We start from the raw sequence: 24922 nt of genomic DNA on the forward strand, positions 1-24922 counted from the left end.
CGTCGGGGTCTTTGGCCCCCCTTTTACCCCCCCTGTCCTCTGCATGTCCAAGTTTATTGGACCAGGAGCTGGCGTGATACCGCTCTTGGCCCAATTGCAGTGTATTCCCCAGCAATCTTTGAATTCTGTAATTTCAATTTTCAGTCTTTTGCATTGTATTTTTTGTTGTATTATGTTTCTATCGCTGTCTCTATTCCTCTTTCCTCCTTTTCTTTTTTCTTCCTGGGAACCGGTGGGCCGACTCACTCCTTCACACCTCACCGTATTCACATCCACCTATCGCGGGACAAAATAATCTGAAGATTGCCACTTTTAATGTTAAAGGGCCTAATATCCCCGAGAAGAGATCGAAATTACTTAAATGTCTCCAGGAAGATAGGGTAGATATTGCCCTTATCCAGGAAACTCATTTTAAATCTGGAAATTTCCCTTCACTTAAATGTCACTACTACCCATATATTTTTACATTGAACAACTCTTATGGGAAAACTTTAGGAGTGGCGATCTTGATAGCTAGACATCTCCCTATTACGGATATTGCTTCTCACAAGTTGGCAGAGGGGAGGGGCTTATTGGTCACATGTCAGATCTACAACCAGCCTTATTCCTTTCTAAATATTTATGTCCCTAATACAAAACAACCATCCTTCATCTCTTCCATACTTGTATCTGCAGAACCCCTTTTAAAAGAGATAGTGGTAATGGGAGGCGATCTGAATTGGCATCTCGATCCGACAAAGGATACCTCCAATAAATCTTCACATATACCTGGGAAGGAACACAGACAGTTGAGACGCACCCTGTTAGATCACCAACTAATGGATGTTTGGAGACTGTCCCACCCAACTGACCTAGACTACACTTTTTTCTCCTACGCACATCAAACCTATTCTAGGATAGACTATCTGTTCCTGAATCACCATTACCTACATCTCCTATCTGATGTTTCTATAGGATCGATAACTTGGTCCGACCATGCCCCGGTCTTTTTGGCGTTTTAATGACACTGTCCTACAAGACCCGTACTGTAAAACCGAATGAGACTCGGCTATTGATACATATATTGCAACTAATAATCTTGACGATATTTCTAAATTATCAGTGTGGGAAGCTCACAAATGTGTTCTAAGGGGTACTTGCATCCAGTTGGGTTCTTTATTGAAAAAGCAAAACACCCAGAAGAAAGCAGACCTACTTGCTAAAATTAAATAGTTGGAAAACGTCCCACAAACAATCCGGATCCCCCACTTACTGTATTGAATTTGAAGAAGCACGTGCCTCCCTTAATAGGTCTTCTTCGAGATCAACTTAAGCTCTCATATAGCAAATGCCGGAGTGGTTTTTACCAATGGGGCAACAAACCCGGGAGACTTTTGGCAAAAGCTCTTCGTGAACAGAGGGCCACTACATTCATACACTCTATCAAAGATGACCTTAGTCAGACTCATAATGACACTGCATCGATAGCCATGACATTCAAATCATACTATTCCAAACTTTACAACCTTTCCAGTAGTATAGACAATTCGAATTTGGAATCTTCTAGGATGTTGATCTCAATTTATCTATAATCGATAGATTACCCCACCCTGACACAAGATGAGGCAGAATTTCTAGATGAGCCTTTCCTTGTTGAGGAAGTGGTAAAGGCTATTGAATCTTCCCCTACGGGCAAGAGTCCAGACCCCGATGGATTTACCATAGCGTATTATAAATCGTTTAAAGATAAACTCGCCCCTCTTCTTACACTTTCAATTCCATTTCTGACAAAACACATTTTTCGACATCTACATTAGAAGCACATATCACAGTTCTTCCCAAAGACGGCAAAGACATGAGTTTATGTCCCAGCTACCGACCCATTTCATTATTGAACGTCGATCTGAAGCTGTTCGCCAAATTGATTTCTAACCGCTTAAAATTATTCCTTCCAACGCTGATTCATGGAGATCAGGTCGACTTCGTCCTAGGGAGGAAAGCCAAAGACAACACCATTAAAGTCATAAATATGGCACATTATGCACTACAATTCCAAACACCCTCATTATTGATTTCCACAGATACTGAAAAAGCTTTTGATAGGGTTGATTGGGAATTTATGACTGGCATTCTACGACACCTGGGGCTCGGTCGTACCTGTCTCCATAGAATCATGGCCCTATATGACTCCCCAACAGCAATGGTTAATGGTAATGGTTCACTTTCTGACCGATTTGGAATTTCTAATGGCACTAGGCAGGGATGTCCCCTTTCTCCCCTGCTTTTTGTATTATGTATGGAAGCCCTAGCTAGAGCGATATGATTGAACCCAAACATCTCGGGTTTACAGATGGGCGACCACGAATACAAACTTGCTTTATTCGCAGATGATCTACTGGCGTTGATCTCTAAGCCTATTCTCTCCCTCCCAAATTTGGTCGCAGAATATCATAAATTCGGAGAACTCTCCAATTTTAAAATTAACTATTCCAAATCGGTCATCATGAATCTTAATACCCCGATATCCATGGTTGACCGTCTGAAACATTCCTTCCCCTTTTCTTGGAACGACACCAAATTAAAATATTCATGGGTACAAATTCCCAGGGACCTTTCCCAATTATTTTCCTTAAACTACTCCCCATTGTTAAATTCTTTACGATCAGACTATCAAAAATGGCGTTCTTTACACCTATCCTGGTTCGGTAGGATAAACGTGGTTAAAATGAATTCCCTCACAAAAAAATTTATATTTTCTTCAAACGCTTCCCATTCACACCCCCACTACATGGCTCCAAGCAATTCAAAGTCTTATACGTAAATTTGTTTGGGGACAATATCACACTAGATTCAAGCATGATATTCTTTTCAGACGGAAACACATGGGGGGCATGCAGCTTCCCCATATCCCCGGTTATTATCAGGCAATACTCCTAAACTAAGTTCTAGACTGGACTCGTGCAAAAGACACCAAACTATGGGTCTCCTTAGAGGAAAAAAGCTTTACTCACTATATCGAGATAGCTCCATGGCTACCCAATTTACCAAGAATTGACCATCCTACTATTACCCCTACTCTTGCTATGTGGAAGAAACTGCATTTACTTCCGCACATTTCCTCTAAAATATCACCCCTGACTTCCTTCTTTTATAATCCTGACTTCCTCCCAGGTCTTCACACTGCCTCATTTACATTATGGGCGGAGGCAGGGATTTTTAGAGTAGGCCAAATGATTAGCCCAGGAGGCCTATGCTCATTTTCTGACATCCAATCACTATGGCCTCTACCGCACACTGAATTCTGGAAGTTTTTGCAGCTACGTCATTTTCTGTTCACAATTGGTAAAAATTCCAAATTATCAAGAAATCTCACACATTTTGAACAATTATGTGTGGACCCTAAACCTCTTTCACATGTTATTTCACAGCTCTATGCTAACCTTATTGAGAGTCTTTTTACCAGTCCTCCCTCATTTGAGGCGGCCTGGGAGAAGGACCTACAAGGACTGATCTCTGATCTAGATTGGGGGGCAATATTTCGTAACGCTCAAGCTAGCTCTATGTGCTTGGCTACGCGCTAGAGACTCTTTATAAGATCATATACCGATGGTATAGGATTCCAGTGATATTGCACAAAATGTTCCCTACAATACCCAACACTTGCTGGAGATGCAGGTCGAATGTAGGTAGCTTTCTACATATATGGTGGGAATGCCTGGCACTCACTATCTTCTGGGCTGATATATTTAAATGTAATGAAGCAATACTGAAAGGCGATATACCCAAAGATCCAGGATTCTGGTTGCTAAATATTACCACAGCAGACACTAAGACGTATAAACACTCGAAACTCAGACATCTCAACAATGCAGCTAAAGCGGTCATACCCACACTATGGAAATCAACAAGGGCCCCCTCAGCGAGAGATTGGTTTAAGAGGATTGACTACCATATGGAGATGGAGGATATTATCACGTTTACAAGGGGCAATGTTTCTGAATTTTTAGCAATATGGTCCCTTTGGCTGGAGTTCAAAAGTACTCTGTTATACCAGCATTATATTGCTGGTGATCACTCTTCTGCTCCATCTGGTAGTTGATCTTATAATTGCTATGCGACCCGGTTTGCTGATGCTAATATGGCCAATCTTTCTTGATTCTATTCTATTGATCTTTTGGACTCCCCGGTTCTCAGGCTCCCTTACTTCCCCCCCTCTCCCCCCCTCCCTTCTTACTATACTCGCTTATTCTTCTTTTTCCCATGCTGGACTTCGTTCCGGTGTATTTTCTTCTAATATCATTCTCTCTATTACCGTTTTCTACTATTCTAAAACAAAAAATGAACCCGAATTCGGTTTAATGTCAAATTTTTATTTTATTATTGTAAATGATTATTCTTTATTGAACTGGGTTTAATAAAAACAGTTTATACAATATATAAGTCATCCTCAAGGGGAGTATCAATTTTAGTTCAAAAAACTTTCCCTTTATATGTAATGCAGTAAAGACTGATACAGGAGGTAGATATGTTTTTTTGAATTGTACTATTCAACTCAGATAATACTGCTGGCCATATACATACTGCCACCATTCTCATATGAGGTATTGAAGAAAACTATAGAATTTGTAGCATTGACACCAGTAGTACCTGTAATTTGTCTCGGGGATTTTAACAATGTACTCGACCCAGAAATAGATAGATGGAGGAAATTAGTAGTTAGTAAGCCCCAAAATAACAGAGGCTTTTCAGCATTTGTAGCAGATTTGGGATGGGTAGATCCATGGAGAATTAAAAATCCCGGGGTACAGCAATTTTCAAGCTATTCGCAATCTTATGGATCCTTTTCAAGAATTGATCTGGTTTTGGTTTCCACCAATATATTACTAAGGCTATCTACAATTGAGTATAAAACAAGAGGTATCTCGGATCATTCACCAATTATTTTGCAGATAGACGTAGAGGCAAATAGGGGACAGTCTTTCTGGAAAATGAATCAGTCATGGTTGTTGCAAATGGGGGATGGGTCTGACCTGGAAAAAATGTGGACGGAATTTATAGAAGATAATATAGACTCGGCATCAAGGGCAATGGTGGGGGATGCATTTAAGGTGTATATGGGGGGGGGGGGGCTCCCTGATAAAGAAAATAGCGAATCTAAAACTTGTATACAGGAAAACTATTGTGGAATTAGAAAATTTAAGTAATACTCTTGAGATGAAATATTTACTAGATAAACAGGAGGAAACTAGGAAGGCATGGCAGGAAGCTCAAGATCAGTGGAAAACATATCTGTATGAGGGAGTTAATCGTAGGATGTTATTTAACTCTCATAATAGCTATCTGAACTCTGATAGATCAGGTAGTTATTTGGCATACTTGGCAATAGTGGATAGACCTTCTAATATAATAGCCAAAATACAGACAGATACAGGAGATATAGTTAGTGATACTCCTGAGATAGTGGAGGTCTTCTCAATATTTTATCAAGACATTTAGAAAACAAGAGCGTCGTGAGATGAGACGAGTCACATGATTATATGCAGGATATTGGTCTTCCCACATTGACAGGTACATCCCGAGAGTTTTTAAATGCTCCATTCACAGTCGAGGAAATAGAACTGGCTATTAAGTCATTTCCGGGAGGTAAAGCTCCTGGCGTTGACAGAATACTGATAGAGATTTAGAAATAGCATTTAACGGAACTAGCCCCTAAGTTGCTAGACTCATTTAATGAGTTTTACGAAGAAAATAATCTTCCCGAGTCAATGCAGAAAACAATAATAATAGTGTTACCAAAGTTAGGAAAGGATTCCGTAATGCCCGAATCATACAGGCCCATATCCCTAATAAATACAGATGCAAAATTTCTAGCTAAAGTATTATCCAATCGTTTAAACCAAGTAATAAATAAAATGATACACCCAGACCAGACTGGATTTATGCCTGGTAAATCAACATCAGTCAATCTAATAAGGCTGTATACAAATATGCGAATTACCCATGAGGATGAGTTGTTATCAGCTATAGTGTCTTTAGATGCCACAAAGGCATTCGATTCTGTTGAATGCCCGTTTTTGTGGGAAGCTTGGAATAGCGCTTGGAATAGGTCCTGGATATATAAAATGGGAGAAACTGTTATATATGAACCCTAGGCTATCTATAAATGGATATGTATCAGCTCATTTTTCACTGTCAAGGGGTACTAGACAGGGCTGTCCCCTTTCTCCCATTCTATTTGCAATGGCAATAGAACCATTAGCATGTATTATAAGAGCGCATCCAGAGATAATGGGATTTAGGATGGGAGAAAGTAGGGACACAATAGCATTATATGCTGATGACGTATTATTATTTTTAGCTAACTATAAAGTTTCATTACCAGTAGTTCTTAAAGAGGTCACTAAATTTGAAAAGTACCCTGGGTTAAAAATAAATTGGAATAAGTCATGTATTTTCCCATTAAGGGGAATATCTACGGCAGGAATATCAAGTGGTCTTCCTCTTCAATGGGTTGATCAATTTAAGTACTTGGGGATACAGATAAATAATAATTTACAGGATTATATTGGTCTAAATGTGCAACCTTTGTTAGAATATCTACAGGTTAAAATCAAGTCATGGATGAGATTACCACTTACAGTAATTTAGGCTGAAATATAATTTTTATTAAATTAATCCTTCCTATCATAGTATGTATTACAACAATCTCCTTGTTATATACCAGAGGAAATATTTAGGAAGATAAGTAGCATGGTTTCCACTTTAATTTGGAGGAATAAACGCCCAAGAATACAGTTGAATATTTTAACCAGGCCATGGAAATCGGGGGGAGCAGCTTTGCCAAATTTCAAATTGTTTTATTACTCTGCTCAATTAGCACATATGAGAACATGGATAAGGGAGGATTTAGAAAATAAAATGATCCATGTGCTGATCTCACAAATACTACCAGGACATACTCCCATACAGGTGTTGTGTGCAGGTAAATTATTCAAGAAAAAATATGTTATGCTGAATCAGGCTATTAAGATCTGGGAACATGTACAGAGGATGTTGAAATCTGAAAATTTGGATCCAGACTCTCCCCTGGTGAAATCTAAAAAACTCGAGGAGTTGAGGTACTTGCAAGAAGATAAGGCATGAGCACATAAGGGAATAGAGTGGGGAAACTATATGGGGAAGCAGGTCTAAAATCTTTTTCTCAACTACAAGATGAGTACTATTTGCCAGTTGCCTACTTTTATAGGTACTTGCAATTGAGACATGCACTAAATAAGCAGTTTTCTGGAACATATCCACATATAGCAGATTCTCCTATTAAAACCTTTTTGAAAATATTTGGACCAAGGAAAGTGATTTCACAGAGAGATATATATATATATATATATATATATATATTATATATGGAATATTGCAATTGCATCTCCTAGCAGGGCAACAAGCTCCATTAGATACCAACAAATTCAATTGTATATTTTACATAGGACATATCTCACTCCTATGAGACTTAAGAAATTTAAAGGGAAAGAGACAGATAAATGCCCGAAGTGTAAATCTGCAGTAGGTACATTTCTGCACCTTATATGGGAATGCCCAGTGCTCAATGCCTACTGGAACAAGGTCATTAGGATTATAGGTAATACAGGAATTGAAAGTACGATAATGACATCTAGGATGTGTTTATTGGGTGTATGTGAAGGTGACAATATTCATAGAGATACCAAACAATATTTGCTTAATGTGTGTGCGCTAGCCAAGGTAATTATAGCCAGGACATGGATGGCTAAAGAGGGACCAAAGATTAGAGCCTGGAAAGCATTTGTAAACACAACAATAGCCTATGAGAAATTCGTATATTGTTCTAGAAATGCAGAGGTAAAATATAGAAGGATATGGAATAGATGGCTTCAGTCAGGATACTATAATGTAATGCAGTGACGTGCGGTGGGGTGAGGCAGAGCCTTTCCTGTCATACTAACGTCTGTGCCGGAGTTTTGACTGTATAAAGTATATGAAAAATACATAGAATTTGTTTGAAATAACTCCTTTGCATTATTCTAATCATTTTTATAGCCAAAACTCTGGAGTAAAAAGTCTATGGCAGGTGAGGCAGTGACTCACCTGTGTGTCCTTTCCACACATCTCTGATCAAAACTCGCCATATTCCCGGGAGTTTATACTGCCACACCTGTGTATAAAGCCCAGATGTACGCTTTGGCTCATATATTGCATGTAACTCTGGCTCTAGTGCTAGCCAGTGCCTCCTGAGCTATTTAGTAATTAATTAATTAATTAGCTATTTAATAATTACATTATTTCTCCTGAGGAAGCCGCTGAGTCTTTAGGCGGAGAAACGCGTTGAGAGAGAGGTCCAAAGCACACGGACCTGGTCATATCTACATCTGGGACACATCTACCTAAACGGGTCTGAGGTGAGGCGTAGTATAAGGGAGGAGTCGGCAGCAGAGACTTTGTTACAGCAGACAATCAGCTGGTCGGTGAGAACCCCTGAAAAACAAAGCCCGCTCAGTAACCAGTGCCCAGGACAGAATATGAGAGCCTCATTCAGAGGGCTGTTTATTAATATGGTTGTATGTCCATGTTAATTTTGGAGGACTGCAGTGACTCACTAACCATCATTTGACCTAATCTAAGTTACGGACATTGCTGGCTCTACTAACCAATTAACCTGTCATTTGGACATTAACACATTCAGCATTCCATTGGCCTATACGGACATAATTGTGATTGAATACCGGATACCATACGTTGCTAATTAGTTGAGGGTTGAATCCTAGTCAATAGGGGCCCCTAAGCACAATTATATATATGTTATCAGTTGATTAACATACCAGTGATGCATCATTGATAGGCCATGTTTGAAATAGAGAGTATGATGTGAGATCTGCATTTATGGATTGATAAGTTTTATCATTAAGGTAATTTTAATACCGGCCGGGTCTATGTATGTGTGTTATATGTTTGTCAATTAATTGTTTGATTAATGTGTTATTAAAAAGCACAAAAATGATTTCCGGTATGCAGCGCTTTATTTGTTAATTAGTTTGTAGTTTTTTTTACTTTTTTGGGAGAATCAGTGATCTCCTGGATAGAGCTGCAGCATATCCGGACATTTAGTGACTTTATATAGGAGATTCCTTACTAAGTCAGCGCCGAGTTATATACTTTTTTCTTCTCCGTGCACAGGAGCTCAGTTTTGTTAACCAGCCCAATGCAGTAGCAGGTAAAAGAGACAACAATCGTTAGTAGCCACATACACCACACACTCACCACAGGAGAGGGTGTCAGCGGCTAATGCCATACCAACCCAAAGATGCCAAGTGCGTTAGGGTGGGCGCCTTATGGAGCCCAGTGTACCTCGCAAAAAGAGATTTAACAACGGTAAGTTCTTACCATAAATCTCGTTTTCTGCTGCGGGGTACACTGGGCTCCACAAGGATTAACATCGGGGATGTCCTAAAGCAGTTCCTTATGGGAGGGGACGCACTGTAGCGGGCACAAGAACCCGGCATCCAAAGGAAGCATCCTGGGAGACGGCGATATTGAAGGCATAGAACCTTATGAACGTGTTCACTGAGGACCACGTAGCCGCCTTGCACAGTTGTTCAAGGGTCGCACCACGGCGGGCCGCCCAAGAAGGTCCAACAGACCGAGTAGACTGGACCTTAATAGTAGCAGTAGCTGGGCGACCAGCCTGTACATAAACATGTGCAATCACCATTCTAATCCATATGGCCAAGGTCTGCTTGTGAGCAGGCCAGCCACGTTTGTGAAAACCATACAGCACAAAGAGAGAATCCAACTTCCTGATGGAGGCAGTTCTATTCACGTAGATATGGAGAGCCCGTACCACATCCAAAGACCGTTCTTTGGAAGACAAATCAGGAGAGGCAAAGGCCGGAACAACAATCTCCTGATTAAGGCGGAAAGAAGACACCACCTTAGATACATACCCGGGACGTGTTCTAAGAACCGCCCGATCATGGTGAAAAATCAGATATGGTGACCTACAAGACAAGGCACCCAAATCCGACACTCATCTAGCAGAGGCAATAGCCAGCAGAAACAATACCTTAAGAGAAAGCCACTTAAGGTCTGCAGATTCAAGAGGCTCAAATGGAAACCCTTGCAACGCCTCCAGAACCACCGACAAGTCCCAAGGAGCCACCGGCAGGACATATGGAGGTTGAATCCGCAACACACCCTGAGTGAACGTATGCACATCAGGTAAGGTCGCAATTTTTCTCTGAGACCAAACCGACAAAGCAGAAATTTGAACCTTGATGGAGGCCAGACGAAGGCCCAAGTCCAGGCCTTGTTGTAGAAAGGCCAAAAGTTTGGCTGTACTAAACTTGTAAGCGTCATGATTGTTAGATGCGCACCAAACAAAGTAAGAATTCCAGACCTTATGATAAATCCAAGCAGAAGCCGGTTTCGGGGCCTTCAACATGGTTTGAATGACTGCCTCAGAAAATCCTTTGGCCTCAAGACGGAAGCTTCAAGAGACACGCCGTCAGAGCCAATCGGGCTAAATCCTGATATACACAGGGGCCCTGAACGAGGAGATCTGAGCGCTGCGGAAGAAGAAGGGGACGCTCTATCGAGAGACCCTGAAGGTCTGAGAACCAATGCCGTCTGGGCCACGCTGGAGCGATCAGAAGTAGGATACCTCCTTCTTGCTTGAACTTCCTTATTACTCTGGGCAGGAGTGACACCGGAGGGAACACGTATGGCATCAGAAAGTTCCATGGATTTGCCAGTGCGTCCACGAACGCTGCTTGAGGATACCTTGTCCTTGCTCCGAAGACCGGAACCTTGTGATTGTGTCGAGATGCCATCAGGTCCACATCTGGAAGGCCCCACTTGTCCACGAGGAGTTGAAACACTTCTGGATGGAGGCTCCACTCTCCGGCGTGTATGTCCTGATGACTGAGAAAGCCTGCTTCCCAGTTTAGGACCCCTGGAATGAACACTGCCGATATGGCTAGCAGATGGCGTTCCGCCCACTGAAGAATCCGTGATACTTCCCTCATTGCCATGCGGCTTCGAGTGCCGCCTTGACGATTGATGTACGCCACCATGGTGGCGTTGTCCGACCGTACTTGAACAGGTCTGTTCTGTATTAAATGCTGGGCCAAGTTCAAAGAGTTGAACACCGCCCGCAACTCCAGAATGTTTATTGGGAGGAGAGACTCCTCCTTGGTCCACCGACCCTGAAGAGTGTGTTGTTTCAACACCGCGCCCCAACCGCTCAGACTGGCATTCATCGTCAGAAGGACCCAGTTGGAGATCCAGAAGGGACGATCCCTGCTCAATTGTTGGTCCTGAAGCCACCAGCTCAGTGACAGTTGGACCTCCGGAGACAATGAGATCATTTGAGACCTGATCTGGTGAGGCAGGCCGTCCCACTTGGCAAGAATCAGCCTCTGGAGAGGGCGGGAATGGAATTGAGCGTACTCCACCATGTCGAAAGCCGACACCATGAGACCTGGCACTTGCATTGCCGAATGTATCGACACTTGTGGACGAGATAGGAAGCATTGAATCCTGTCCTGAAGCTTCAGGACTTTCTCCTGAGACAAGAACAACTGCTAGTTGTGAGTGTCCAACAACGCCCCCAGGTGCACCATGTTCTGAGCAGGGACCAGGGAGTATTTCTTCCAGTTGATGAGCCACCTGTGGGCTTGCAGAAACTGGATAGTCAGATCTAGATGGCATAGGAGAATCTCTGGGGAATTTGCAACAAGTCATCTAAGTACAGTAGGATCCTGACCCCTTGACGGCGGAGTACAGCCGCCATGACCTTGGTGAATACTCGCAGAGCCGTGGTCAAACCAAAAAGGTAACGCCCGAAATTGGTAATGGAGGTTGCCATCCACAAACCTCAGATACTGCTAATGCGACACTGCAATGGGAATATGCAGGTAAGCATCCTGTATGTCCAGTGAGACTATATCGTCCTCAGGCTCCAAGGCCAGAACAATAGAGCGAAGAGTTTCCATACGAAACTTGGAGACCTTCACAAATTTGTTCAAGGACTTGAGGTTGAGAATGGGCCGGGAAGACCCATTCGCTTTTGGGACTAGGAACAGCAGTGAATAGTACCCCTTGCCTCTCTGAGCCAGAGGCACCTGTACTACCACTCCTGTGTCCAGGAGGGACTGTACCACCGAATGAGGAGTCTTTGCCTTCACCTGATCCGAAGGGACATTTGTCAAGCAAAATTGATGAGGGGGACGATTCTTGAAGGATACGGCATAACCTCGAGTGACGACTTCCCGTAACCAGGCATCGGAAGTGGTCTTCAACCATTCCTGGGTAAACCCTAGAAGTCGGCCCCCCACTCTGGGATCCCCTTGAGGGAGGCCCGTCATGCTGCAGGCTTGTCAGTTTTGGAAGCAGGCTGACGGGCAGCCCAGGCCCATTTGGGTTTGGGCTTGAAAGTGCGAACCTGTTTTGGGTATGCCTGACCTTTTGCTTTCCCTGAAGGACGAAAGGAAGTACTCTTAGCCTTTGGCACCGGAGCAGTACTAGATAGACATGCTGTTTTAGCAGACGCTAAGTCAGCCACTATCTTGTTAGGTCTTCTCCGAAAAGAATGTCTCCTTTGAAGGGGAGTACCTCCAGGGTTTTCTTAGAGTCCATGTCCACAGTCCAGGACCATAACCAGAGAATTCGGCGAGCCAAAATGGACGTAGTAGAAGCCTTGGCCACCAGAATACCGGCATCAGAAGCCGCCTCTTTAATGTAATGAGACGCTGTAACAATATACGAAAGGCATTGTCTAGCATGATCAGAAGCATTGGAAGGCAATTCCGCCTCCAGCTCCTGAGCCCACGCTTCCACAGCTTCTGCAGCCCATGTCACTGCAATAGTGGGCCTATGCACCGCACCATTTAAGGTGTAGATTGCCTGCAAACAACCCTCCACATGCTTGTCCGTCGGCTCTCTCAAGGACGTGACAGTAGTTACAGGTAGAATTAAAAATAGAATTAAAAATAGGTAAAAAGTAACTTGCACCCTAGCTTCAACTCGGCAGATCCCCAAAAAAGAGCACCACTCCTTTACAGACACAATAGTAATAAAAAGAGGTGATCTCCCAGCGATGCTATATACAAGTTCCAGATCCGTGTGTATTCCTGTTCCTCAAACAGAGAACATAATATATAACATATCCATTAGCAGATATTGATGTTTCCACAGATGACTTCCAAGGTCACTTTCTTTAGTGACTAACCTGTGCTAAATGAGATGCGTTCCCATAAAGGTTTCTTTCACACTTTATATATCAACAGCCTTCTAACCCACGGCCTATCTGCACCAGGCTTACCTTTAGGATAAGCCCTATATGCACTGAAAGGTATATTTTCCAGTCCTTGTTCGTATCCGGACTTCCGTTACCTCCACTCAAAATGGCTCCAAACGACAGCAAATGGTGAAAAAATTTCTATTTTTATTCCAAACAGAATTGTCCCACAACAATGCGGGAATAAAACAATATACAAAATATAAAAACAATAAAACAAAATACAAGAGGTACCCTATATTTAAAAAAAGCAGGGCCAGTTCCAATGGTACCGGTAGGATGGACTAGGTAAAATGTTCCCAACTATAAGGGGTCTAGAAAGAAAAAATTACCCACAAGATGTTGCCAACCACCATGGAAGAATGTAGCCCAGGGTCCTCCCGCATTGTTGTGGGACAATTCTGTTTGGAATAAAAATAGACATTTTTTTCACCATTTGCTGTCGTTTGGAGCCATTTTGAGTGGAGGTAACGGAAGTCCGGATACGAACAAGGACTGGAAAAGATACCTTTCAGTGCATATAGGGCTTATCCTAAAGGTAAGCCTGGTGCAGATAGGCCGTGGGTTAGAAGGCTGTTGATATATAAAGTGTGAAAGAAACCTTTATGGGAACGCATCTCATTTAGCCCAGGTTAGTCACTAAAGAAAGTGACCTTGGAAGTCATCTGTGGAAATATCAATATCTGCTAATGGATATGTTATATATTATGTTCTCTGTTTGAGGAACAGTTACAGGCAGAGCTGAGGATACTACCAGCCGCACCACTTGCGAATCCACTGGCGGGGGTGTTTCCCAATTTTTAATAAGCTCCGCAGCGAGGGGGTAGCGAGCCAGCATCTTCTTGTGAGGTGTGAACTTCTTTCCTGTATTTTCCCAGGACTCCTGACGTATGTCAACTAAATGTTCAGAGTGAGGTAAAACTTGTTTAACCACCTTCTGACGTTTAAACCTGTCCGGTTTCTTAGGGGCAGTGTCAGGCTCCGGTTTATTATCAACCTGAAGAATGAGCCTGATAGCCTCTAACAAGTCAGGAACATCCACCTGCAAAACAACTTCCCCATCAGAAGCATCAGGATCAGAATCTGTGGGGTCCGTATAAGCGCAATCCGCATAAGACGAGGTGTCTGGGACGTTGGTGGGTTGTGAGGAAGTAATTGCCCGCTTAGAGGACCCCATGGTCTTAGGCGGGCGAGGGTTAGACTTTTGAGCAGTCAGTGATTGGTTCAATTGCTGTAACTGATTGGACAGTTGATCTGCCCATGGCGGGTTAACCGCGGGGACCATAAGCGGTTGTACCGGCACAGGAGGTCCCATAGGGGGCGTTAGTCTAGTTACCAGCGTATTCAATAGCGTGGAGAAGGTAGCCCAAGGTGGGTCATTTTGTACCCCCGTTGCTACAGTCCCACTGGGGGGTAAGGAACCCCCAGAACCTGAACCCTCAGCTGCTATGTTATCCTCAAATGTGTCTGCAGCATCAACACCTTGCAATGTGGGATCAGCCCCAACTCCGTTGCCCCTTGTAGCCGACATAATCAAAAGCTCAATGCAAGGTAACACAGTACAATATCAGCAGCACAATACCTGACAAGAACCCCCTGCGTAGTGTAGCAGCACAAACAGGGAATTCAAGAGGTACTGTATATGGTGACTAAAAATCACAGACAAAAATACACACTGAGTATATCCTGTGAACTGCCTATATTATGATAAACCTGACACACTTAGCCCCCTCAGGTTATAGAATATAGGGATAGCAAACTGAGTGAGATACACGAAATGGAGGTCACACAGTAGCTATATGCACACACACAGAGTCACAGTTTGCACAATGCAGAAATTATGACATGCAATAAAAATGCACTGGACTAGCAATACAGAGTAGTACTATGTATAGCTATACACTTAATAGATACAACAATGCACAGTAAAGACTGGATGTATATCACAGGGTACTTGTACTAAATAACCCTGACTAAATGCACTTTTTCTTAACTAACACTGTCAGCAGACATATAGAATACTTAAGTGTCCTGTAAAATGCACAGCGCTGACAGGCAGGCGTCTTTACAGAGGAGTATTTGCCCAAACAGTCCCAGGATCAGCTTTGCTTGCTATAATGGTGCCCAAACGCTGACAGGGAGTGAGCTAGAGAGAGATATGCAGCTCCAGGGCGGGATAATTTACTCTAAAATGGTGCCCTGGGGCTGGGGCTACAGGTCAAAGCCTTATCCCCCTGCTGGACTTCACCACCGGGTACTGGGGGCTTAATAAAACGGTTTTATGAGAGAAAACCGACCTGTGCCCATGCCCTGGTGGTCTAGTGGGGTCCCTGTACTACCACAGTGTCCACGACAGCGCGCGTGGCCCGCCTCCCACCGGCTGCGCGGGATCGCGATTTACAGCGGGTCCCGACGAGGGGACCCCTTACCTCCTCCCTGAGTGCGGCCACGCGATCCGGGAGAGCAGCGGTCATGTGTGTGACTAACTTGGAAGAAAACCGGAGCCTCCGGTGTAGGTAACCGGCAACAAGGGCGCGGGAGTGTACAGCGCCGCTGGAAGAGGTGATGGAGCTGCAGCAGGTGATATCTGACTGACCTCTAACACAGTCAGTGTCTCTGCTGCAGCCCTTGAAGTCTTCAATATTCTTTAAAATCTTCTCTCAGGGCTGCTGGAGCAGCCCCCCTGTTATGTGCCTGCTTACTGCATGGCACCAACTACAAAACTGAGCTCCTGTGCACGGAGGTGGGGTGATATAGGAGGCGGCACTATGCATCTTGGGAAGAAGGTCAAAGCTTTGAGCCTGTTGGTGCCTCGGTTCAAGATCCTACTTTACACCCCAATGTTAATCCTTGTGGAGCCCAGTGTACTCCTCAGCAGAAAGGAAAACAATAAAATATGACTCTAATCAAAAAGATAGTACATAGGGCATATACTGTATAACTCAAACGCAACGTAAACGTTTTTTACCAGACGAAGAGAAAAGCAGTTTCAAGTGTTCTATTTCCTCGGCTTCCTTCATTATATTTGGCAACGTAACAAGATCAAAAGATGTTGGAACAAAGTACTGCATTTTATAAACACTACCTTTTCTGTAACTTTGACTCTCGATCCCACCACCTGTTTATTGCTAATTTCCACTCTTGGATCACTTGTGGCCTCGACCTTAAGTTGATGCCACTTCTAACAATTATTGTTACAGTAGCAAAAAAAGATTATAATGCGACACTGGATGTCCATTTCCTCTCCTTCGCTAGCTGAATTCAAAACATTGCTTCTTAAAATACTATAATTCGATAGAGTAGTAATTCTCTTTTACCGGAGATGAGGACCCTACATAGAGATGCTTGAGGAATCAGTACGTTCCAACATCTTTAAACTGTTCAGCATGGGGGAGGGGGGGTGTGTGTGTCTAGAATGCAACAAGCCCCTTGCGGACTCGTTGTGTTCTATTCCCACTCTATGGGTGTCGTGGACACTCACGAGTGGGAATAGTCCGTTGGTCGGTATGCCAACTTCAGGATTGTGAGGGGGCGAGATGTAGGGGGAGGTATCACATAACTTCATCCACTGGTGGCTATACAGAAAATTTTCTGAATCTTCCTAATACCTTCTTAGGAAAATATTGTGGATTTTTATGCAATCCTTTCTTTTCTTTTTTAACATTTTGTACTGTTCATCACCTGTGTTTTTTCTGCTTACACATTTTCATGATAATCAGAAGTGACCAATGCCACTGACCCATAAGCTCCCTTACTTCCTGATTTCCCCCCCCCCCATTCTTTCCTCTTCACCCAGTCTATTGCTTTCCCCCCTTAAACATAGTTCAGAGCGAGAGCATTTTTCTATTTATATATGGATGTTATTTCACTTGAAAACAATATTGGTTATGCTTGACTTTATTGCTCACAATCCTCATACATCACTTTGATTTGCTTATAAAGTCCATTAAGTCTATAGTTTGTAACTGCAACTTGTGAATTCTTTATGTGCACATTTTCTGCTGATAACTGTAGACTTACAGTATGTCTTGGTCCACTTGACCTTGGAAAATGTCTCATTCTTTCCCATTTGCTGATTTTCAGTAACACTTAATACTTAAATGTTTTGGAGGAAAAATTGGTAGAACATTTTAAGAACATTAATTCTTAAACTTTGTCCTCATGGAACCCTAACAGTACATTCCCTCAAGGCATCCTCAGAATTAATTAGTATCACCTGCAATGCTTTTATAACCTATGGGGTTTAAGCTAAGGGGGAGGGAGGCACAAGACAGACTGCCCCTCTGTGGGTGATCATTCTTTCCTGAATGCAGCAGGTCTGCAGCTACATGTTTGCTAATCAACACTGGAACTTCACTGCATCACATACAGTATGAATGAAGTATGAAGGTCTCCCAGGACAGCAGAAAAGCCTTTATTTGAATCTTACAAATATTTAATCATTAAATGTCTGGGGGGGTGTTGAATAAATTATTTTTGTCCCTCAATCCCCAGGTAATATCTTTCTCGAGTCTAGAGGCTCTAACGGGTGTGTTATTTCATAAGACACCAGCTGGTCAATTCAAAATGAAATAGCTCTTTTCAAACAAGTGTATAGTGTAGACTCTGTATAACAATTCTACAATAATAAAAGGCATATGAAGGGAGTGGATACCCTTTTTTCTTTTCATTTTGTTCTGAACAGAATATTTCGTTAAGGTCCAGTTACACATTATCTATCACGCTACAAAGTAATACAGTAGATTTATCTAAAATAAATAATAAATTACAATGATTGAATTTAATAATAAAATGTATATAAAAGGTCACAATAAGGTTATGATATAAGTAATGTTTTTCTAGAAAAGAATTATACTGACATTGTTACTATGTACAGGATTTATTTAGGAAAAGGAGAGTTATGATAGACTTCCCTTGGTTAACTCTCTTTCTGCGATGTACACTGGGTTCCACAGGGAATACACTGGGGTGTAGAGCGGGATCTTGGATCCAGAGGCACCATCAGGCAAAGCTTTGACTGTCCCAGGATGCATTGGGTCCTCCTCTATAACCCCGCCTCCAGGCACTGAGAGCTCAGTTTCGTTAACCACTCCAATGCATGAGCAGGTAAAAGAGAAGGTAGATGTTAGTCACATAGAATCCCAATCTAACGACAGGAGAGGATACCAGCGGCTAATGCCATACAACTCAAAGAAGCTACAGTAGGTGCGTAAGGGTGGGCGCCCTGTGGAACCCAGTGTACCTCTCAGAAAGAGAGTTAACCATGGTAAGTCTACCATAAATCTCCTTTTCTGCAGCGTGGTACACTGTGTTTCACAGGGAATAAATCAGGGATGCCCTAAAGCAATTCCTCAAGGGAGGCGACGGCCCATAGCGGGTAAGAGAACCCGGCGTCCAAAGGAAGCATCCTGGGAGGCAGAAGTATCACAGGCATAGAACCTAATGAACGTGTTCACAGAGGACCACGTAGCCATCTTGCACAATTGTTCTGGGGACGCGCCACGATGGGCCGCCCAAGAAGGTCCAACAGACTGAGTAGAATGGGCTTTAACTGCAGCAGGAGCTGGGAGTCCAGTCTGCACATAGGCTTGTGCAATCACCATTCTAATCCATCTGACCAAGGTTTGCTTATTCGCAGGCCAGCCACGTTTGCGAAAACCGAACAAAACAAAAATGGAATCTGACCTTCTGATAGAGGCAGTCCTCTCCACATAGATATGGAGAGCCCTAACCACATCCAAAGAACATTCTTTGGGGGGACAAATCCAAAGGGACAAGGGGGGTCATTCCGAGTTGTTCGCTCGCAAGCTGCTTTTAGCAGCTTTGCACACGCTAAGCCGCCGCCTACTGGGAGTGAATCTTAGCTTATCAAAATTGCGAACGAAAGATTTGCAATATTGCGAAAAGACTTCTCTGTGCAGTTTCTGAGTAGCTCGAGACTTACTCTGCCAGTGCGATCAGTTCAGTGCTTGTCGTTCCTGGTTTGACGTCACAAACACACCCAGCGTTCGCCCAGACACTCCTCCGTTTCTCCAGCCACTCCCGCGTTTTTCCCAGAAATGGTAGCGTTTTTTCACACACTCCCATAAAACGGCCAGTTTCCGCCCAGAAACACCCACTTCCTGTCAATCACATTACGATCACCAGAACGAAGAATAAACCTCATAATGCCGTGAGTAAAATACCTAACTGCATAGCAAATTTACTTGGCGCAGTCGCACTGCGGACATTGCGCATGCGCATTAGCGACTAATCGCTCCGTTGCGATAAAAAAATACCGAGCGAACAACTCAGAATGACCCCCAAAGGCCGGAACCACAATCTCTTGGTTAAGGTGAAAAGATGACACCACCTTAGGCAGATAACCTGGGCGAGTTCGTAGAACTGCCCGGTCCCGGTGGAATATGAGAAAGGGTGGACAACAGGACAAAGCACCTAAGTCAGACACCCGTCTTGCAGAGGCAATGGCCAGCAAGAACAGGACCTTGGCTGTGAGCCATTTAAGGTCCACTGATTCAAGAGGTTCAAATGGAGACTCTTGCAGAGCATTCAGCACAACAGACAAATCCCATGGAGCCACAGGAGGGACATATGGAGGCTGAATCCATATAACGCCCTAAATGAATGTCTGAACATCAGATATAGGGGCAATTTTTCTCTGAAACAACCCGTCAAGGCAGATATATGAACCTTGAGGGAGGACAGACGAAGACCTATGTCCAGGCATCTTTGCAGAAAAGCCAGTATTTTGGAAGTTCTAAATCTATGGACATTGTAATTCTTCTCAGCACACCAGGTGAAGTAAGAATTCCAAACCATGTAATAAATCCAGGCAGAGGCCTCTTTACGGGCTTTCAACATTGTTTGAATAACTGCCTCTGAAAATCCTTTGGCTCTCAGGAGTGGTGCTTCAAGAGCCACGCAGTCAATGCCAGTCTGGCCAGGTCTGGGTAAAGACAAGGGCCCTGCACGAGGAGGTCTGTTCGTTGAGGAAGTAGAAGGGAATGCCCCATCGATAGACCCTGCAGGTCTGAGAACCAATGCCGTCTGGGCCATGCTGGAGCCACAAGAAGCAGCCTTCCCCCTTCCTGTTTGAACTTCCGTAAAACCCTTGGCAGGAGTGACACTGGAAGGAACAAGTAAGACAGCCGAAAGTTCCATGGAATTGCCAGTGCATCCACGAACGCTGCTTGAGGATCCCTTGTCCGTGATCCGAAGACTGGAACCTTGTGATTGTGTCAAGATGCCATTAGGTCTACGTCCAGTAGACCCCACCTGTCCACTAGGAGTTGAAAGATTCCTGGATGAAGACTCTACTCTCTGGTGTGTACGTCTTGGCGGCTGAGGTAGTCTGATTCCCAGTTCAGGACACCCGGAATTAACACTGCCGATATACTTGGCAGATGGCGTTCTGCCCAACAAAGGATTTTTGACACTTCCTTCATAGCCATGCAGCTTTGAGTGCTGCCTTGATGGTTTATGTATACCACTGTTGTGGCGTTGTCTGACTGTACTTGAACCGGTCTGTTCCATACCAGAGGCAGGGCGAGTGATAATGCATTGAACACCGCCCTCAGCTCTAGGATGTTTATTGGGAGGAGTGCTTCTTCCTTGTTCCACCGACCCTGAAAAGAGTGTTGCTCCAACACCGCTCCCCATCCCCTCAAACTGGCATCCATCATCAGGAGGACCCAGTCGGGGATCCAGAAGGGATGGACCCTGCTCAATTGCTGGTCCTGGAGCCACCAGGTCAACGACAAATGAACCTCCGGAGTCAACAAGATCCTTTGGGAACTGATTCAATGAGGCAGGCCATCCCACTTGGCAAGAATCAATGGCTGCAGAGGGCAGGAATGAAATTGAGTGTACTCCACCATGTTAAATGTCGATACCATAAGGCCAAGTACCTGCATCGTCGAGTGAATCGACACTTTGGGGTGACGAATGAAGTGTCTAATCCTGTCCTGGATTTTCAGGTCCTTGTCTGGAGACAGGAACAGTCTCTGACTGTGTGTGTCCAGAAGTGCACCTAGATGCAACATGCTCTGACCTGGGACCAGCGAGGACTTCTTCCAATTGATCAGCTATCCGTGGGCTTGTAATCAACTCACTGTCAATTGTAGATGACTGAGAAGTACTTCGTGGGAACTCACCAGAATCAGCAGGTCATCCAAGTACGGCAGGAATCTGACTGCCTGGTGATGGAGGTGCACCGTCATCATGGCCATAACCTTGGTGAGGATCCGAGAAGCAGTGGCCAGTCTGAATGGCAGAGCCTGGAATTGGTAGTGACTGTCGCCAATAGTAAACCGCAGGAACTTCTGATGCAATCTGGCAATAGGAATATGCAGATTAGCATCCTGTATATCCAGGGATACCATGTAATCTCTGGGTTTCATCGCCAGCACAATAGAGCGCAATGCTTCCTATACGAAAGTTGGCGACCCTCACAAATTTGTTAGTGACTTGAGGCTGAGTATAGGCCAAAAAGACCCATTGGGTTTCTGCACCAGAAACAGGGTCCAATAATAGCCTCTGACACGCTGGGACTGAGGTACCTGCACAACTACTCCTGTACTCAAGAGATAACCTACCACCGTTTGTAATGCCTGCACCTTCAATGGATCTGGAGTACCATAGTGCAGAACTGGTGAGGGGGACATCTCTTGAAGGAGATAGCGTACTCATGAGAGACAACTTCCAGTACCCAAGCATCTGAAGTGGTCTTTAACCAGACCTGGGCAAACTGTAGAAGTTGGTCTCCCACGCTGGGGTCCCACAGGGGAGGCCCACCCCATCATGAAGCAGGCTGATAGGCTGCCCAGGACTCTTTCGTCTTGGGCTTGGTGGTCTAGGGAGCATGTGACTGTCTGGGGGTAAGACTGACCGTTGGCTTTCCCTTGAGGTTGAAAGGAACAAAAAGTGGTTGTCTTCGCCTTCTGAGCAGAAGGATTAGTAGGAAGAAAAGCAGTCTTCGCAGCTGCTAATTCTGAAACTAGTTTATTCAGGTCCTCTCCAAATAAAATGTCCCCAGTAAAGGGGAGTACCTCCAAGGTCCAAATCCATTTTCCACGACCTTAACCACAGTTTGTGGCGAGCCAGGACAGATGTGGATGACGCTTTGGCTGCCAGTACCCCTGCCTCAGAGGACGCCTGCTGAATGTAATAGGCGGTGGTGCATATGTGAGACAGGTATTGTCTGGCCTTGTCAGAAATATCCTAGAGCAGCTCATCCTCTAAAGCCTGAACCCACGCCTCAATACCATTTGTGGCCCAGGAGGCAGCTATGGTGAGCCTATGAATAACCCCTGCGGGGTAATATATAGACTTCAGGCATCCTTCCACGTGCTTATTTGTTGGCTCCTTCAGGGAGGTGACAGTGGTGACAGGCAGAGCTGACGACACCACAAGATGGGTGATGTGAGAATCCACCAGCGGTGGGTTTTCCCATTTACCACATAACTCTGCAGGCAGAGGATAGCGAGCCAAAGCCCATTTGGGGAGCAGGAATTTCGTACCCGGGGTAGACCAGGGTTCCTTCCTGATGTCCACAAGATGATCAGAATGGGGTAATACAGTTTTAACCACCTTCTGTTGTTTAAACATATCAGTTTTTTTGACCACTGCAGTGGAATCCTCATCCTCAGTGATTTGAAGGATCTGCTTAATAGCATCCACCAGGACAGGGACATCACCCTGTAAGGTAGAATTCTCATCAGTAACACATGATTCAGAGTCTGACAGGACCATATGCTCCCTCTCCTCGTCAGATGAAACATCAGAGAGGTTAATGGATTGTGAGGAGGAAGCAGCCTGCTTAGAAGACCCAGAGACACTTGAGTGACCTGGAGTAGACTTCTGTCTAACCAAAGACTGATTTAACTGTTGCAGCTGGGTAAATCTGCTCAAGGCGGATTTACTATAGGTATTTGTGGTGGCAGTGACACCAGAGGTCCCATAGGGGGGGGGGGGGGGCTAAACGGTCCACCAGAGTCCCCAGGAGGGTGGTGAACATAGCCCAGGGTGGCTCCATTGTAGTTAAAGGAGCTGCAGGCTGACTGGGAGGTGTATGACATTTAGCGCACAGACCATTTCACAGTACATCCCCCTCAGGTAAACCTCTGGAGCATACCTTGCAACTTACAGGCGCTTCCAGAGTTTTACTGCCCTTATTGTTAGACATTGTAATAAAGCAACAATTAGGCTATTAGTACGATGAAGCCAGACAGAGTACACAACTTGCGTACAAAGTACACAACCAGCGTCAGAATACATACACTAGTGAACTAAATTCCAGTGTACTTGACTGTAACTCCGTAAAATATCCGTATAGCGATAAGTACTGTGTACACTGTATTGTAGGACCCTGACGCACCTAGTACCTTCAGGTATAGACTATAGTGATAGCTACCTTAGATGGGATACACATGAGAGTGAAACCATATAGCAAGTACAGGCACACACAGTCACAGGCAATGCAGAGATTATTTTAAACACAATAAAACTGCACTGGACTAATATATATATATATATATATATATATATATACCCTTTTGTGGCTGGCACTCGAAAAACCTCCAAGGGTTAACTGGCTCTGGTGCCCTCCAATGAGGTTTGCACCTCCATGTATATGGCAGATATAAAAGGCGGCACTCAGAGACTTGACTTGTGCAAAACAAACTTTTAGTGCAAAAACTGCAGGTTACAGCAACGTTTCAGGGCGCGTAGCCCCTTCATCAGGATAACCCCCAAAGTGAACAGTTACCAACATATATAGGTGCACTCACCCCTGTAGTCTCCCCCATGCTGGTCACCGCTGCTCACACGTCCCGGGCCCGGCTCCGTCCCCCTGGGCTGTCTACTTCCCCCGGAAGAGACGTCACGAGTCCCGGCTGTGTTGCCACGATAACCCTGTGCAACAGACAAAACCTGTCATGGAGCTGGACTGCCTGGTATCACATCAGTGTGCTTGAATGAGAGCCAATAAAGTTTTACTCATTTCAATATGTTGATTACTCACAAAAGTGCCTAGTACATATTTACACATAACTTGGTGGATAAATAAAATAAAATAAAGTATAAATGTGCTTATATCTCTCCACACCACAGTGTTGTTATAAAACAGTCAATTAAAATATAAAAAAATCTCAAAATGCTACGTTGCTGTAAAAATGGTCTGTGACCCTAAAAACACTGCACACATAAAAAATATATGTTTAAAAAATACACCACACCTCGTGTGTTAATACTGCACACAATTGTAAAATTAATCTCTACATTCGTGACATTATCCCAACCAATATCCCGTTTATCCATATATAAACAACCACCTCCATAGTGTTATTACTACTATAAGTGCTCATCTCCAAAAGCTACACCTGTTGTCCCTGTTGCAGCCCGCTCCTAAGCAGGAAAACCTCCCACATATCACATATTCAACATCCCCCGTGCTAACATATAATTTACCTCCTAATCAAAAACAAATAGTTGCACAGTATACAATAACATAAAACAATAACATTTAAAAACAATAATCCATATAGAGCACAGCAAAACTCTACACAGATGGAAAACAGCAAAAATTCAAACAGTAAAAGATTCACAATTACATCAGTA

General features: G+C 44.0%; 1 long non-coding RNA gene across 1 annotated transcript; it reads right to left on the reverse strand.

Moving 5' to 3' along the window:
• Positions 1-435: 435 nt before the first annotated feature.
• LOC135042956 (uncharacterized) lies at positions 436-24235 on the reverse strand. The gene is made up of 4 exons (XR_010236009.1): positions 24094-24235; positions 8291-8487; positions 5978-6088; positions 436-1966 (listed from the first exon to the last, which is right to left on the reverse strand). It is a non-coding gene; the product is annotated as an uncharacterized LOC135042956 (long non-coding RNA).
• Positions 24236-24922: the final 687 nt, after the last annotated feature.

The sequence above is a fragment of the Pseudophryne corroboree genome, chromosome 2 (genome assembly GCF_028390025.1).
Source record: "Pseudophryne corroboree isolate aPseCor3 chromosome 2, aPseCor3.hap2, whole genome shotgun sequence".
Taxonomy (NCBI): Eukaryota; Metazoa; Chordata; class Amphibia; order Anura; family Myobatrachidae; genus Pseudophryne; species Pseudophryne corroboree.